This window comes from Pezoporus flaviventris, unplaced genomic scaffold (genome assembly GCF_033815535.1).
Source record: "Pezoporus flaviventris isolate CSIRO_AGI_PZ_B2104156 unplaced genomic scaffold, CSIRO_AGI_Pfla_v1 ptg000041l, whole genome shotgun sequence".
Classification (NCBI taxonomy): domain Eukaryota; kingdom Metazoa; phylum Chordata; class Aves; order Psittaciformes; family Psittacidae; genus Pezoporus; species Pezoporus flaviventris.
This window is the reverse complement of record NW_026892589.1, coordinates 2672526-2690051: the sequence shown is the minus strand read 5'-3', so window position 1 is coordinate 2690051 and position 17526 is coordinate 2672526. Positions and strand designations below refer to the sequence as shown.

The 17526-nt window shown below is 45.1% G+C and overlaps 1 long non-coding RNA gene across 1 annotated transcript; it reads right to left on the bottom strand.

The window, feature by feature from the left end:
• Positions 1 to 285: 285 nt before the first annotated feature.
• On the bottom strand, positions 286 to 16316 carry LOC133275611 (uncharacterized). Its single transcript, XR_009745621.1, has 6 exons — positions 16121 to 16316; positions 12611 to 12766; positions 12169 to 12313; positions 4606 to 4766; positions 1914 to 2065; positions 286 to 412 (listed from the first exon to the last, which is right to left on the bottom strand). It is a non-coding gene; the product is annotated as an uncharacterized LOC133275611 (long non-coding RNA).
• Positions 16317 to 17526: the final 1210 nt, after the last annotated feature.

Sequence of the window (17526 nt, the reverse complement as noted above, 5' to 3'; positions counted from 1 at the left end):
AATGGCACTCCCACGAGTAAGTCTCAGTGAGGCACTGAAATGAGACTACTCAGGAGCTGGTGAGTAGCCAGCTATGAGCTGTCAGCTTCAACAGTCAAGCTATCAGCAAGAAGCTGTTAGCAACACACAGACAGGTTCAGCCCAGGGCTGCTTAGGGGGCATCATCTCTTACATGGCTGGAGACATCTACCCAGGTAGGGATGAAGCAAAGCCAAGGAAAGGAGCTCCCACTTACCTGTGCTAAGGCACTCATCTAGCTGACCCTTTCACACTCACCTAAGATGACTGCTGCTGGCAGCAATGCAGGGGAGGACGTCCATGACCATGTAGTAGAACCCAACAGCAGCAGCGAGCTGAGGATCCAGAGCAGCCACCGTGTGCACATTGCCTGTTCCCTATTGCTCCTGTGCCCCTGCAAAGAGACACAATCCAAATTCTGGAATAATTTGTCCAAATTTCCTCAGTTTTGGACACAATTTTTCTTAACATTTTTTCCAGTTTCATGCAATCCTAAGATTAGTTCTGACCTTCAAATAAATTCTGACTTCCTGTACCCATCTACTTTAGAGAAGACCCAAGGCACCAACACAGATAAAACCTTAGGCAAACCTGGAGCAGCCACAATCTTTTGCCCATTATGAAGACTTCTTCAAAGAAAACTATCCAGACCCACAAAGTATCAGGAGAGGAAAGTTTGTGTGAATGAAAACTGCTCTAACTAAATATAATTCTATTTCCTAAGAGTCTAAAACCATATCACGCATCAAAACCTTAAATATTTATTTGAAATTATGCACCCTACTTATTCCATATTCTAAACCTGTGCAACAGAGAGGCTGTAATTGTAATGGATTTAATAAAAGCTATCATATTCCATAATTCAGCAGGAAAGATTATGCCTAGCCCCTAGATGCTACTAAGAATAGCTAAGTTCCTTCTTGTTGGTGATTGTTCTAAGAACTAAAAGAAAGAATTTATACCTCCCTCTCCTGCTCTTTTTTCTCCCCAGAGTACTCAAGAACCACCATGTCCCACTGATGTGCAGAATGCTCTGTTCCCCTCTCTTCTAGGAGCTTCAGAGCAGATATTTCATTAACCCTTACCAAGCACAGCACTCCTCAATTCTTAGCAATTCTTACTACTAGGTTTCTAGGAGGTTGCTACAAGTAGGTGACCAAATCCCCCTCCGCCAAAATCACATTGTCTATGGTAGTGTTGCCAGTGCATTTGCTTATTTCCCTCCTAATCACATAGCTTTTGGGCCCAGGGTCCAATCCTGGGCAAATCTGACCAAGGGACAGGGATTTCAAATGAGTTTTCCAAGTGAAGGGAAGGCACTAAAACTCCACAGCTCCTCTGGCACGAGCAGCAGGTCCCTACCCCAAAGCTCCAAACAATAAGTTTTCTATGTTGCTCAGCACCAGTGTGGTGAGGGCACAGCAAGGACAGAGATCATAGAATCATAGATACAAGTCCATGGGAAAACCAGGCTTCATTAAATACACTGCTCATGCAAAAACTGATTTCTTTATTCATTTCATTCTTACACACTTAGACTTGGTAAAGCTAAAGCACTAAAAGATAAAAGAGCTATGTTTCTGAAGAGACATTATGGGGGGTAGGTAACAAATTGCCTTTAAAAAGTCTAAGCAAAAGTGACTTGCTTAAAGATACAGACTGAATTTACTGAATCACATCTTTCAGCATCCAGATTTATAGCAAATATCACTAAAACTTTTCTGTTAATTCTTATCTTACCTGTGGATAATCAGTACTGGAGGAGAGAGGTGAGAATAAAAATAATAGTAATAAAAGTAAAACCCCTTCTTTAGAGCCAGGGAGATGAAAACTGACATCCAGCTTTCTCCTTCTCTTGCTGTCTCTCTTACACTCGCATAGGCTCACATACCCACCTTGTAAACATGCTCCATCAGCTTGATGGATATATGCCACAGCTGTTCCCAGCCCCATCGGGGGTTTTCCTCATTCATCTTCAGAGCAGGGACTGTCTCTTCTTTATGTGTCTGTGGAGTCCTTAGCACAATGAGGCTGGGGCCTCCAGGCACTATCATGACAATAAATAATCATAATTCAGGAGTGTGATGCTTTCACATCCCAAACTTACATTCTTCTGAGCTTCCCATCACACATACATCCACAGACCCACCCTCTCTGTGTCTGAATTTGACCTCTGCTCTTGTTCAAAGCTGAAGGCCTCTGTTTCTGCAGGGGATCAGGTTCAGCAGGGGATTCCTGGAAAGCCCGCTCAGGTTGAGTCTACTCCTGTGAAGCCAGGTGGGATGGGACAGCCATTAATCTGTTCACACCTTGTCAACAAGGGGCCTGATCTGAACACATCCTCCTTTAGCTTTAGGAAATTGCTCCAGATGATGGCAAGGAGCAGTGAAGAGATGCTGTGTAGAACTGAAGAGAGAGCAAGGAACATCTTACATATAAGCAGTTCAGTGCATAACTAACTAAAACCGGGGGACTAAGAGGAGCCTTTCTCTACCCGTAGGTTTTAGGCCCATAGGTTATTAGTGACTCCAAGAAGAATCATCACCTTTTTTCCTCCAGAGAAAGCTGCTAAACCCAAATGACTTTAACTATGCCCCTGTAAATATGCAACTGCTGCTTCAGTGTTGCCTTCACTTCACGTCCCCTTTCTCCTCTCTCCCCTTAATTCCAGCATTATTTTCCTCCCCTCATCTGGCCTTTTCTCTCTGTGTTAAAACTAATGGTTTTACCACATGTTGGAAGGCAGCAAAAGGAAGTGGTGAAGTGACAAATGGGAATGTTCATGCTTTAATTTATTATGACAGTCATGCCCGGGTCCACAAAGTAAACTGAGTCAACAGAGAAGGACTTTGTGCCAAGTTATTTATCCACTTCTTGAACTGGGGGAGCTTTTTTTCCCTAGCCAGCCATGAGCCTGGTTAAACTCATCAACTTTATTGATGAGCAGAAGCAGCGGGGAATGTTCTCACAAAATACCATGTTGTTGAAAAACTTGGAGTCATCCAAACCAAACCCTTTTTTCTAGGAATGGTTTGGTGGCATCACATTGCCAGAGCCATGGAGGAGGAGGGAAAACAGGGAAAAGATTGGGAGGGGGGGGAAAGTCTGAACTAATCAAAAAATGCTGCTTGAACACTCACTGAAGCCATTCCTTTCTGTTCAAAAGAACTTTCGATGCAGTTTAATTCCAGTTTGAATTGTTTAGTTCTGATTATTTTCTATTTCTCAGCCTTTCCCAGAGAGGCCAAACCAGAACTTCCCACCCAAGCACAATTCCACATTTTTCCCCTTTCCTCTGTCAGCATTTTTCAGGATTTTCACTCCAATCTGGCACAAGGCAATTTCCCAGCATCTCCAAACTTCCATCCAACTATAGTATGAACGCACCCTATTGACTGAATGTTAGCCCAGCTACACACAGCTCTCCAGTATGAATGGTGGACATATTTGTCCAAGCCCTCAATGGTTCCTCACTGTAGGAAGGCCACAGGACAAAGCTGCTGCCCAACATACCAGCAGTAAACCAGGCACTTGTTCCTTAGTGTCTCTGTCCCCTTTATTTCTCAAATCATATGAAAAGTTATTTCTGGGCAGGCCAATGTCTAGGAAAGACTTTCAGGGCAGGACAAGCACACAGTGTTTCTACTGCAGGATGCTCCTCCAACCGCCAGCTGGCATTTCAGTTCTCAGAGGCAGAAGAGGTTCCTTTGGATTCAACTGCCCTCAAAAGAGCTTTTTCCTGGGAATTCGGTTTTAACCCTCTGGCTTTTGTCTGATTCTTACAGACTCTCACAGTATATTATCAGGAGCATCATACTCAATGGAGGTCATGGTAGGATTTCTTTCTGGCACAAGTGATTCCCTAGCTAACCATAGCATTCAGGTTTCAGATACAGCTTTTCAGTGGAAAGGTAGAGGAAAGTGGATAAACCCCACAAGGGAGCAAAAGAAATGATAAAAACCTTTAGAAAACAAAGCCTACAAAGAGAGGGTGAAAGACCTCTGTTTCTGCAGTGCTCAGACGGAGCATGAGCGCAATGCCCTGCAGCCCTTCACTCATCCTCGTGCAGCAGAGCAGGGACCTGCATGATACCTCTTTAAAACACTTCTGTGTCTTTCATACTGAATTCACATTCCAACATCATGACACAAGCTCCAAAGTAGCATTTTAACAACCTACAGTCAAAACAAGCAGGCATTGTTTGCCATCCTGCTTGTACAAACGCCCTTGCTATTGAGCTGGAACGTACCCACATCCGGGTGGAGGACACCAGGACTACCAATATATATCAAATCCAATAGAGGAGAATGGAGCTTTGATCCAACAGGTATATCAATCAACAGCACTAGAGTATGCCAATGCAGAATAAAAGTCCCCCAATGATTTCTGTGCCCTCCTGGGAGTTTTTGATCAGAGATTACACACATTGCTGTTGTGAAGCCTTTGCTGAGCCCACCCTGCAGCACCTCAGAAGCAACACTAAGCTGGACATCTGAGAGGCTGATCCACTGATACAAGGGTCATCAGTGGGTTTTGTTTCTTGACTAAATAGATTCTGGCAAAACCAAGTTCCAGGGAGAACTTACATGGTGCTCCCATACACGTCTCTGTTACCTTCAGTGGAAGGGGAACAGTTTGCATTTGTTGAAGCTTTTGTGTCGACAGGCTGCACAATCAGGCAAATGCCACCCAGGTCACATTTTCAACCTTGTCTTCAGCTCTGTGACAGTTGGAAGTCTGCAGGTACCTGCAGGAGGGAAGGAAAATGAAAATTGGAATGCTGCACTGAGATTAGAGGTCAGACGTCTTCCATCTCCATTTTACCATAAAAGAAAAGAAACTAGAAGACCATACTTATCTGACCTGGTTTGGACAGTGCTTTTAAGATAAATTGCCTCAGAAATGTCTTTTTCCTCCTAGCCAATGAAGTTATCCCAGATGCAGACACCTACACTGCTGCTGTCCAAGTCTGGACAGCTGAAACCCAGCCAGGTGCTGAGGGTCAGAGGCTGCTGGTGCTCCAGACTGAGCTGCTACCGCTCCTCAGCATCCTCACATAACCTAGAGCATCATCCTCAAAACCAGTCCGGGATTGTTATGTAGTGTAGCCCTAAGACAACATTCAGCCTTTCATTACATCCCTGCAAACCACTCATGCCGCTGCTCCTTCCTGTATTTGTGAATGTTGTGATATGACAAGTTTGACTCATTAGGGATTAAGATAAGGTGCAACACAGAGGCAGATTATACTACAGCTAACTAGCAAGAGCCACGCTAGTGGACAAGGTAGACCCTGGGTCTGATCACAGTGACTGCTCCCTCCTAAATATGGGCCTTTCTCAGTCTCCTTATACTGTCTGTGTAACCCACTGTTCACTGGAGAAGATGCTGGACTTTAACCAGTCGATTTACCTGGTGCCCAACCTACTGACCTGTTTCTCTGGCACATGAGCAAAGTGGCAAGGTTCCCTTTTGGTACAACTCCCCTGAAGTTTCAGCTCATATGGTTAAAAAGCAAACCACTGCATTAAGATTTGCCTCCCTTTGATAACACTGAAGAGTTTAGTTCAGAACTTCCAACTGAATTCATTGTACAGCCAAGCATTTCTAATGAATTCCCCTAATGATCATGCCTAATGTTTGACTTCATTATGTCACTTTTGCAATAGCTGAACTACAGAAGAATGTGTCTTTCTTTCAGTAAGGATCACTCAACACTCACCCTTCTCTTCAAGTGTACAGAAGTGCTGGCCCTGGGGAAGCTCACCCCTGCCGCAGCACTGCTGGAAGGAAGGGCCATACAGAACAGTATCCCATGGCTGGAAGTGGAGGAACTCCCACCTGATCTTGCCCAAACCTTTTCCCAAAAGGCTTCTAAACAATACCCTTCAGATATTCCAGACAACAGCCAGGAAACTGAGCTACTCCAGTCCTTGCCCTTCTACAAGGGATGGTGCAGAAATACGTTCCTAGCTATTTCCAGCTTTAAAGCGCTGAGATAGGAAAGCTCTAAGCACTTAGTTTCTTTTAAAAAGAAAGAAAACAAATCCAACTTTGTAGGGTTGAGAGACTCAGAATTAAAGATGCTCCTGATATTTTTTGCTGTGCATCACTCAGCCCAATCTGTTTAATGGGTCTTCATCAGTGATTGTGATTGCTGATTCGTGCTGGCGACATCATTCAATTGGACATGGCTTTGAAGAAGAATAATTATTTCCCATCTTCCAAAAGACCATTTAATTCACGCTCCCCAATCTCTGGGAATAGATAACCCATAGCCCTTTTAGTTCATTAACTCTCTGGGGCTGTCAGCAAAGCACTGTCAGCTGCTCAGGCAGAGGTTGCACAGAGAGGAATTTGCAGAAGAGCAAAGTGGCTGAAAGCCTCTAGTGTCCCTTTTGCCCACGCATTCAGCATGTGCATCTCCTACCATGCATCCCTGCAACATCCAAGCAGCTTCCCAGAAAGGAGGGGGGAAGAAAAGAGGGAGACACACACGACTTTTATTACCTCTCCCTCTTTCTTCTACCAGACCACGATCAAGTGTGCGTAATCTAGCAGCTGCTGTACTAAGGAAAGCTCAATGCCAACAGAGAGAGGCAAAGCAAAACCAGACCTCAACAAAGCCCTGGGGAAAGCAGTGGTGATGTGATCAGCAGAAGCAATAGAGTGCTGGTGTTTGGGATTCAGCACGAGTGCCTCGGTGGAAGGATGACTCCAGCACGACTCACAGGGAAAGCCAGAATCTAGACAGGCCACACCTAAGGCTATGCAATCAGTATGGACCACAACAGAGGAGGCATCTGAGCTGGGCCATCTGCAGCAAATCCAGAGGTCAAGTTCAGAAAAGAACCTTCTGCCAAGCTGTACTCATTTCCTCTCCCCTCCCACCACAAATATCAGGATGGCTCGGAAAGAAGGAAGACAATAAAGAAGTGAAAATCCCACTTTAAGGCCAGAGCAGAGGTTAGTTCTGGGAGGACCCACGCGCTCTGAACCCAGCTCTTACAGTGTTTTTCAAGCCTAGGTTTAAAAGCACTCTGCAAAGTGCCATCACTCCTCCTTTGTGGAACAGGGGAACCGAAGCTCCAAGTGCCGGCAGAAAGAGCTCACAAACACAGCCAGTGCCTCATGGCAGGCCAGGCCCAGCCAGCCTGTGTCCTGCACCCTTGTCCACAGTTCTCTTCCCTCAAACACCTCTACCCCAGGATTCATTTTGAGCACTGAGTGCACTCGGAGCTTTTTCTGTTAGATGGGAAATGCATCGCAGACAAAGAGCTCCACCTCTCTCAGATTATGAGTGGAAAGAATTTCGCTAAGAGGCTTCAGTAAATCAGCCTGAAGCCTCCTCTCCTCAGTTTATATTATTTATCTCCCTATCCCCTTGACCACAGTCAATTCTTAAAGGCATCTTGGCAGTATGCAAACACAGAGGGGGAGTTTACTGAAAGTACTAAACATGTTCTAATTGTTTTCCCCTGCGCTACTCTGCTAAAACTCACTCTGCCTCAGACTATTACCGAGGCTCTTCAAACACTCTTGCCCTTAATATATGGCAAGTGGTGAAGTTCAGCAACGGCAGGACCTCTTGAATTCCTGTCTTTGCTTTTTGCCATTCCAACAAGACTTTGCTTCAGCAGTAGAAGACAATAACCTTGTGTCCCTGATCGCAGGATACTGTGGGGTCACTTAAATAATACTTCTATAAAAGCTTTGAAGACGATAAAGCGCCATCGAAATACTCAGTTGGGTTGCAATTAAATTTTTGGCATGGGGTTCACTTGTAAGTGCAGAAATACCATCACTAAAAGTCAATACATTCCTTTTCCCCTTTCTCTCCCTTTGACTTTCCTCAGCTATTCCCCAGATCTCTGCATTTTCAGAAGGGAAAAAATTACTTCCTAAAAGGTTCAAAAGCTTTTCCTTGGTTTGTTATTAGAGCAATTATCTAGCATAACACAGCAAAATAGCACAAAGTATTCTAATGGGAAACAAATGTGCCAAAGAAGTGACCAAACTTGGAATCTTTATTGAAAAATGAGGGGAAAGCGATTAGTTGAAGAGGCAGCAACGGAAAGATTTTCCACCTGGCCTTGGGCAACACATCAAACAGCCCTCAAAAGGGTGCTATTTATAATTGTTGTCTGGCTGTCTATGGAGCCCAGTGTCTGTCAGTCGGTCTGTTTGCTCCCTCCACCTCCTCTCTGCCACGTGTCCTGTCCTTGAGCTGTTTAGACAATGCACTCAGTAGTGAGGGATCTGCAAGCACTGGGACACGAGGAAAGGATGCTCATGTCTCACCCCTTTTACTCCAGAGTGGCTCCGCAGGGTTACAGTGAGTTGCAGTGGTGTAAGCAAGCAGAAAACTATGCCCCAAGACAAACTGTTTTCCTTTTACCCCCATCTGCTCAGAGTACAGAGGCTTTTGAGCCATTGGCACTACTGCAACAGCAGACACACACAGGCAGAGGCAAGGGTCCACTGAATGATATGTAACATACAATATCTTGCCTGGTCATTTCATAGAATCATAGACTAGCTAGGGTTGGAAAGGACCTTAAGATCATTCAGTTCCAAGCTCCTGCCATGGGCAGGGGCACCTCACACTAGACCATGTCACCCATACCTGTCCAACCTGGCCTTGAACACTGCCAGGGATGGAGCATTCACAGCTTCCCTGGGCAACCCATTCCAGTGCCTCAGCACTCTCACAGTAAAGAACTTCTTCCTTAGATCAAACCTGAACTTCCCCTGTTTCAGTTTGAACCCATCACCCCTAGTCTTGTCACTCCAGTCCCTGATGAAGAGTCCCCCTCCAGCATCCTTGTAGGCCCCCTTCAGACATTGTATTCCCTCCAGTAAAATCAGCTCAAAGTGGAGGCAAAACTGTTGCCAGATCAAGAAGGTCTGATTTCACCTCCACTTTGCTCTGGTATAAATAGCTCTGCAATTTGTAGGTCAAAGGCCCATCAATCCCAGTGAATTTGCTTTGGTGTAATTCAAGAAGCAATTTCATTTTGCAAATATTGAGATGATTTATAAGAATATCCAGCAAAGTTTTAGGACCTTTGGCATGACAAACAAAGGATGTGAAAGAATCATAAAAGCAATTTCTCACTGCTCGCTAATGGTCATTCATCACTCTCCTTTAACTGTTTCACTTATTCAATTTAAATTGGGGAATAAAAAACCCCCACTGAGTATCTAAATCCTCAGCTAGGATAATTTCTGATAGCTTAATCGAGGCTTTTGGAGATGGAATCTTTAACAGCAACTGAGGAGCTGCTTTTTCTGTGAGAGGTCATAAACTCCACAGCACAAATACAGATGGACAAGTAACTGAAAAGGTCTGAATCTTGAGTCTGCAAACACCACCATGGGCTAAAATTCACCCACTGAGGTAGCCAGGAAACATAAGCAAGGAGAATATTTCTATCTGAATAGAAGCAATGGATCTGTGAACAAATAATGGGCAGCATGCTGGCAACCAGCACTATTCTTAGCGACAGGCTTGGCCACTCTCAGAGAGCCCCATGGGCATGCCACAGCTTCATTAACCAAAATAGGCACTTTTGAAGTTCAGGCATGAAAAAGAAAGTCTGATGTTATCTCTGTTAGATTCCATTTGCCCAAAGATGTCCGAACCTCAAAAAGGGGTCAGATGTTCAGTGCAGATAATCACATGGAGTTTAGGTGTGTGGTTGAAATCTATCCAAATTATCCCAGGCTCTCGAGGATGAAGGATGGGAAACCTCGTGAGAAGAGTTAAGAGACACCAACAGAAGCTTTCTGGTTCATTCTGCTTTCACTCTGATCATAAATACTGCAAGAGCAGCCGTTGCTGTGGTATTTTAATGTTTCCAATCTCCAACTTCCCTCAGCTCTACTGAGAGCAATGTGTTTCTAAGTGCACACACTCTTCAGGTAAAATTCTGAGCCATCACTTACCCCGATTCCCACACAACCACAGTGACCCATCCCATCATGACAAAGCCTGAGACACATAGGAAAAACTCCATGGTGGCAAGGGATGGGTGCATTGTTCATGTTCTTTGCCTGGACAACAAAGACCCAGGTGAGGAGATTTTGGTCCGGTTTTCCTCTCTGTCCTTGCTTGCCAACACACACATCCAGTGATTGGGAGCTTCTACTCCCAAAGCTCCCTCAACTGTGCTTTCAGGAGCACCAGTGGCAGTGAGGCCACACAACGTGTTCCATTGGGACTCTGAGGAGCTGCACTGAAGAGTCTTGCAAATCAAGACTGGTGATCAATTGGTGGTCAATGAGACAAAGGTAGGGTTGACAGCAGCAGTTGTAAACCACAGGGATTTTACAGTCTTAACTGAAAGACAGTAACATATTCCAAAATCCCAATTCGTGATCAAATTGCCATAAAAGTGACACAGGTTTGGTTTACAGTTTAGAGCAGAGAAAGAAGAACAGGTGTTCCTCAGAAGTTCACCTCTATGTTTCGGTAGTACCTGGGACACTAACTCAGGGGAGGACTCCTCAGTGGTAGAGGAGTCTCTTGAGATTTATGACTTCAACAGTCACTACCTAGAGAAAAAGGAAGTGACTTGCCCCTTGTCACACACAGCCAGTCAGTGGTGAAACCAAGAACAAAGCTCTCGTTCTGCTTCTCATCCACTGTTCACAGAAACAAACCACACAACACCAGGATGAATGAGATTTACTTCAACAAATCCATTATTACATGAAGCTCACCTATAGTAAATCTGCTCTGCCTTTATTCCAGATATACATTTTGAGGGTACTTCCAAGCTTACCATGGGCATTCAAAGAGTGGAGCTCAACTGAAGATGCTATTCTTAGCATAGACTCAATCTCAAGTTGGAAGAGACACACAAAGATCATTGAGTCCAGCTCCCTGCTTCTTGCAGGACTACCTAACACTAAACCATATGACTAAGAGCCTCATTCAGATGCTCCTTGAACTCTGACAGGCCTGATGCCATGACCACTTCCCTGGGGAGCCTGCTCCTGTCACCACCCTCTCCCAATGAAGAGCCTTTTCCTGCTGCCCCATCTGAACTTCCCCTGGTGCAGCTTCACTCCACTTCCTCATGTGCTGTTGCAGGGATGACATTCTGCCTATCTCATCATGAAGAGCATGACAGCAAGACCAAATTCCACCCTGATGCATACAGTGAGCAAACGACCCGGGCATTGTAACCATGGGGGCAAATGGAGCCCTCTGTACATTTTGTGGCCCATTTAAGTATTCAAAGAGACACAAAAAACAGGAATCAGTCTCTGACCTTGCAAAATCTCCCTCTGAATGACCCAGCTGCACAAGAGATTCAGGGGTCTGGAAGAGAACCATCCTATGTCTGTTCACAATCCTGCTTCAGTTACAGGCCAAGGCCTGGGTTTGTGAGTAACCTCCAACTTTATTACATCTTCTCCTTCTCTTACTGGCACACCCCAAGTCCCTCCTCCTTTCCCCCAAACCAGCCTCAATAGCCTCCAGCTACACATCACACACTGGAATATTTACACATCACGTCTTCCACTGAAGGGTGACTGCATAGACAGGGTTTTCCAGGAGACAATGGCTTCATTTTCTCTTCTCCTGACAGAGTTCATAATGGGCTGTAATATGTTGTGTGAAGCACAATGAACATCAGCAGCATAAAGCCCAGTGGAAACCATAAATCTTGAACACATCATCTGGATTCTTAATTCCAGTCGCAGGAAAGCAGCCATGGCTGTGTAACTGAATGCTCAGGCTGTCTTAATCAGCTCTCTGACCACTGTATGTGCTCAGAGAAATAGTTCCACACCAAAAAGAGGTTTTCATAGTTTTTAGAATCACTTTGGAATGAAGGAGAATGTTTATGAAAGAGCAGCAGGGCTCTTGGGCCAGGTGAAATGCTGTGAAAACAGCCCAGCTAATGCCAGGGACCCATCTAGAGTTGTTCTGTGTATGAAATGGGTCCTGCTTTCCTGCTCATCTCCTGCTCATGTCAAAGCTGTTTCACTTCAACCCTTTCTCCTGATAGACTTGCCTTTTATATCCATGCAAGGCCATCATACCTATTTACCTGAGTGACCTTAAATCAGAGCTGCACTCAGGTCTCCCCAGATCTGCTGGAATGAAGAAATAATCAGTAAGAGCAATACTGTACCTAGACATTAAGACACTTCACTGGAAGCCAGTGCATTCAGGTCCAAGCTCCACCACAGGCTTGATGAACTCGGTTGGCTGAGCAACTTAGCTTCTGTTTTGCTTCAGACTCCCCCTTTGCCTCTTGCCTCTTGGGATTCCAAGCTCTGTAGGACAAGAAAAATGTTTCCCTGAATGTTTACTCAGCAGCCAGACTTCATCGTGGTAGGGACTGAGGGTTACCATCTACTGCAAGGAGCTGTTATCTAACCAAGCTGTCTTCAACCTGTTTGGGACAGTGATTTACTATCTGCAAGGGAGGTTCTGGTAGACAGAACGCGTTCTGACCTGACTTCACACAGAGACCATTACCTCGTGCTGGAGTCTGACTAGATCAGGAGTGCAGACAGCAAACCTCAAGTACCCAACTAGCTAAATAAATAAGGAAGCAGTATTTCAGTCACCTGTGAATTCTTGTCTTCAAAGACAAGCTCCAGCTTCCTCTCCCACTTATGGCCCTGAGAAGGAGCAGCAAAATCCAGGGAATTAATTGTTTGTGTCCAGTTTTGCTGGTGGTGTTGGTTTCCCACGATGGTAGCACACATGGACGCGTGTTCCTGCTGATACTAACAAGAAGAATACAAGATTAATATCAAAAGTATCTATGTTTTAGAGTTATTCATTGTGGGGGTTTTGGTTTGCTGAATAAATTTGGCAGCTTCTACACACAGGTCTCAAAGCTCATTTCAAACATTCACAAAACACATTCCTAACACCTCCATAAATCAAAGTTTCATCTTGGTTTCCAGCACGTGTATTTAATTGAAAGTGTCATAGCATGCGCATGGAAATCAGGATTGAGATCAGGAGGCACCTCACTGGTCTTAGCCAAATCAGAAGCAGGTAATAACCACCTAGTCATTACCAGATCTTAACTTAAGAACTCAGGGGGACAATTATCTCAGTTAACCTGACCTCCTGCACATCACAGGCCACAAAAGCTTCTGGAGTAACGCTTGCAGAGAAAGGGCCAGAAAGTTCCAATAATAAAATGCCAAGAGAAAGAGAACTGTCGCTGCTGCTCCTAGTCACAAGTCCACCTTGGCCACGCTTCCCCAAGGGACAAGCACCAGCTCCCATGGGCAGAGCCGAGGCTGTGCTTTGCTCATAAAACTAAGGAGCTAGGAGAGGAAAAGAACAATTTGCTCTCATCTGGAAGCCAAGAAAGGTCCCTCTGCCATGGCTCTGCATCAAAGAGCTGCCAGGTCTGGGAAGAAAAGCAGGACCAAGCTTTTAAAGTTCTTCCACACGCATACAAAGCCCAACAAATCCCTGAGTTTTCCAGTGTGTGCCCAACATGCTCTCACTGCTTTTCCTCCTTTCCCTCTGCAGCTGCAATCACTGAAGAGCTACCATAATGCTCACTGGGAAGTATTAGCTCTTCTCACTGGGTTGCTGAAGGTTTTCACTCTTCCTTTCCCACATTATTTATTTAGCAGATATGCTTCTAACAAGCAATACATAAATCGGATGGGCCCCCATAAGAAACCAGAGAGACAAGACACAGCAGAGAGCTGCCTCCTCAACAGTTCTTCCCAACCCTTTCAGCCATGCTCCCATCGGAACTCCCAGCAGCAGTGATACATGCTATTTCCATCTTTGATGGAAATGAACCCTGCTGGGTTACATAAACATACATAGCTCAAAAGATGTCACAAGTCTGACCTCTGCCTTTCTTTGCTGGATCTCTCAGTGTATGACGCTGGCTGTCGAACAGAATAAATGACGGGATGCACAGAGAGCAACATCAATGAGACCCAAGGAATTCAGGCCAAAAAGAGACAACAAAAGACTGTGGAAATGATCTAAGGATGTCACTTGGCAACTGCAGGATTACTGTCTTGGTTTAGATGTATTGGGTTTGAAAAGCTGATAATTGTTCATGTGTGCCAGTTGAGATTAGACCAGCTGTGATGGTATCAAAGGAGACAAAATCTTTTTCCACCCTTTCCAACAAGAGGGGCAAGACCATGCTGGGCAACATCTCTTCTTGTGCAACTCCACTAAAACAATGGAGTTTTAGCAGTGATGAATTTGCTTTATTGGGTTTGTGGGACTAATGCCAAAGCTGTGATAAACGCGCTGCTGTCCGAGCATCTCTGCTCTGAGTTGTAAGGTAAATAATGCTTTGATATGGTCTCTCTTGCAGACAAACATCTGGATTTCTACTCTTTGCAATTTAGCTGCATAGCCAATGAAGATATTATTGTTGCAAAAAGCATTAGAGGTTTCTATAGCGCTGGCCATACGCAAGTGATCTTCAGCAGAACCAATTTTAAAAGGTGGTTTTAGTGCTCACAGAAAAAAACACGAGAGAGGTACCTCATCACTGCTACTTTTTATGCCACTTACTGGAGCGAGGTTCTGCTACATCAGCTACCAGACAGTTGTACAGATAGTCCCTGGAGGGTTTTATAGGTCTGATATGGGGAAAAGAACAAAGTCTTACAGGTCTTGATGCCAGCAAACATCAAGAAGTGATATGCCAGTACAAGGAATGCTGTACAGCTGCTTTGTTGGTATGACAGAAGCAGAATTCTCCAGGAAGCTAAAGCCTCATGGCCCGGCTTAAAAAGCAGTAATTCAGTTCTGCAGCAGGGGAGTTCATTCCCCATCAACTGCTACAACTCCACTGACAACAGTAGCCAGGTCACTGCCTATTTTCTAATGTTGGGAATTTGGATCTAATTAGAATTGGACTGAGACCACCAACTGCTTTCACTCAAGTTACACATCAACGTTCATTCGTTTCTATCGGGAATTAGGCCTGGGATGAAAAATCCTACCCAGTAACTCACCAGCCATTGTGTTTTCAGCTTCCAAGGGAGCTATTTTTACTCCTTCTCGATGGAATAAGACTGAATCAAAAGACTTTCTTGAACACACGGCATCTGACCCGTGCTCAGACAGTAAACTCTGCAAGAGAAATATGTTTGGTTTCAGCTGTACTCTTTCTTTTCCTTCCTTATTTCGGGGTCTTTGCATAGAGGTCAAAGATTCAGGGTCTCCCTTGTGCTGGAGAGATGGACTACTGCAATGACAGTGCTACTGGTGGCAGGTCCCCTCCCTAGGAACGATGCTGCCATTAATGCTGGGGATTACTCTGAGCAATTTCTAGTGTCTGCGTGTTTAACCGCCTCGTTTTTCTCATTAGATATCACTACTTCATTTCTATCTTCTCAACTGTTAACAGTAAGGCGATTAGCACTGTCCCTACACCCCTTTCCTTCAGTCCCTTGCAGATGTTTCTGATGAGAAAAGGACCTCTGGGGACTTGTGTCTAAACTTCCTGTTAGGGTGAGAAAGAGATAAAAGCACGGGCCTGATCTGGACTGCTCTAATTTGATTCCCAAAGAGGGAAATCCCTTTTCATTTCATGCATCCTTATCGCCCCAAGCAGTGCAGCTGTGCAGTGGAATTAACCTTGGAGGACACTGCCGAGTTACACAGAGGAGCATCCTGCATGGGACTGCCCATGACTCTACTTTCCCACTGCTCCTCTCCCACCAATCCTAAAAAGATGCAGCTTCTCCCCTTGACACCACTTGGAGGTCACTGTTGGTTCTAGCATGAAAAGGAAGCGAGTTGTCAGTATTAAAACATAAACCATTGTAACTTATCACAGTCCCAGCATGTTGTTAAGTCTTTAGCAAGCGGTTTTCAACTTCACACTGAAGCAATGAAACGTGTCCTTAGACTTCTGTAGTAGCTTAGAGGGGCTACGGAAGGGACTGCTCTATCTACATCTAACTTGCCTGCTTCTCTAAGTATGTTCTGTTGTTAAACATGGATTTCTGTAAGACCTAAGCTGCTGCTAAAACAACTGCAGATCTTTTTTGATGATTCATACTTTAGACTACCATCTAGGTCCACCGAGTGCGTGAAGCACAAAGAAACAAATACGTTATTCTTACCTGTGGGGTGCTTTGCCTCAGCATTTTGCTTCTTCCTGCACAGCCCAGTGTCAATCCTGGTTCCCATAGAGAAGCACTCCCAGCAGAAAGGTACCGCACCGTGGCTCTAGCAGGAGAGACGTTTCTTTCTGACACGCTCGGTGGCAGTCTCGGCTCCCAGGCACAGGACAGACCATGCACAAGCGAAGGGAGACGCATCTGGCTGTTCAAATTTAGAACATATGGAAACTCAGTAGGAGCCACATGACTTTGAGCACCATGAACGAGGAATGCAAGACACTAAGAGAGCAGAAAGCAAAGTGAATTAAGGGGCAACGTTTGGCTTAACTGATATTAATGCCACGATGTCAGCCTGACATCTTAAAATATACACCATCACCTGCTTTGTTGTGGCTTTGAGGGAAGCAGAACATGTAGGAACACTAATGCCACCAGGGTGAAGAGCTGAGATTGCTGTCATTCTGTGTAGCACTGTAGAGTAAGAAGCAGCACCCAGGACAGAAGGCTCCCTGCATGAGATATCGTACTGGGAAATCATATTCCCAATGGACAAGTGGGGAAGGGGAACCGAGTAGCGGGGCAGAACACCAGCTATGTCTCAGGACCAGTCACTCATTAACCACTGCACCATTCACGCAGTCCACCGCCATTCCAGGACAGCTGTATGAGAGGAAGACATACATGTGTGCAGTTCGTGTGTCCTCAATGTAAAAAGGACATGGAACTGTTGGAACAAGTCCACAGGAGGCCACGAGGACGATCAGGGGACTGGAGCACCTCCTGTATGAAGACAGGCTGAGGAAGTTGGGGCTGTTCAGCCTGGAGAAGAAAAGGCTTTGTGGAGACCTCAGAGCAGCCTTCCGGTATCTGAAGGGGGCCTATAGGGATGCTGGGGAGGGACTCTTCATTAGGGTCTGTAGTGACAGGACAAAGGGCAACAGGTTCAAACTTAAACAGGGGAAGCTTAGATTGGATAAAAGGAGGAAATTATTTACTGTAAGGGTGCTGAGGCACTGGAATGGGTTGCCCAAGGAAGCTGTGAATGCTCCATCCCTGGCAGTGTTCAAGGCCAGGTTGGACAGAGCCTTGGGTGGCATGGTTTAGTGTGAGGTGTCCCTGCCCATTGCAGGGGGGTGGAACTAGATGATCTTAAGATCCTTTCCAACCCTATTCTATGATTCCATGCTCTGTTAACAGATGAACCTGTTACATCCTTTTTCTCCCAGTCAAAATACAGACAAGAGAGCCTTTCTGCTTTAACTGCATTTGTGGGGAAGGAAAAAACCCACAGACTATTTTGTTCCCCATATATTAGTGTGTTTTTCCCAGGTTGGGGGAAAAAAAAATCCACCTTGAGAAAATAACACCTTGTTCCTGCACATATTGGCACTTGCACTGCTTCCATG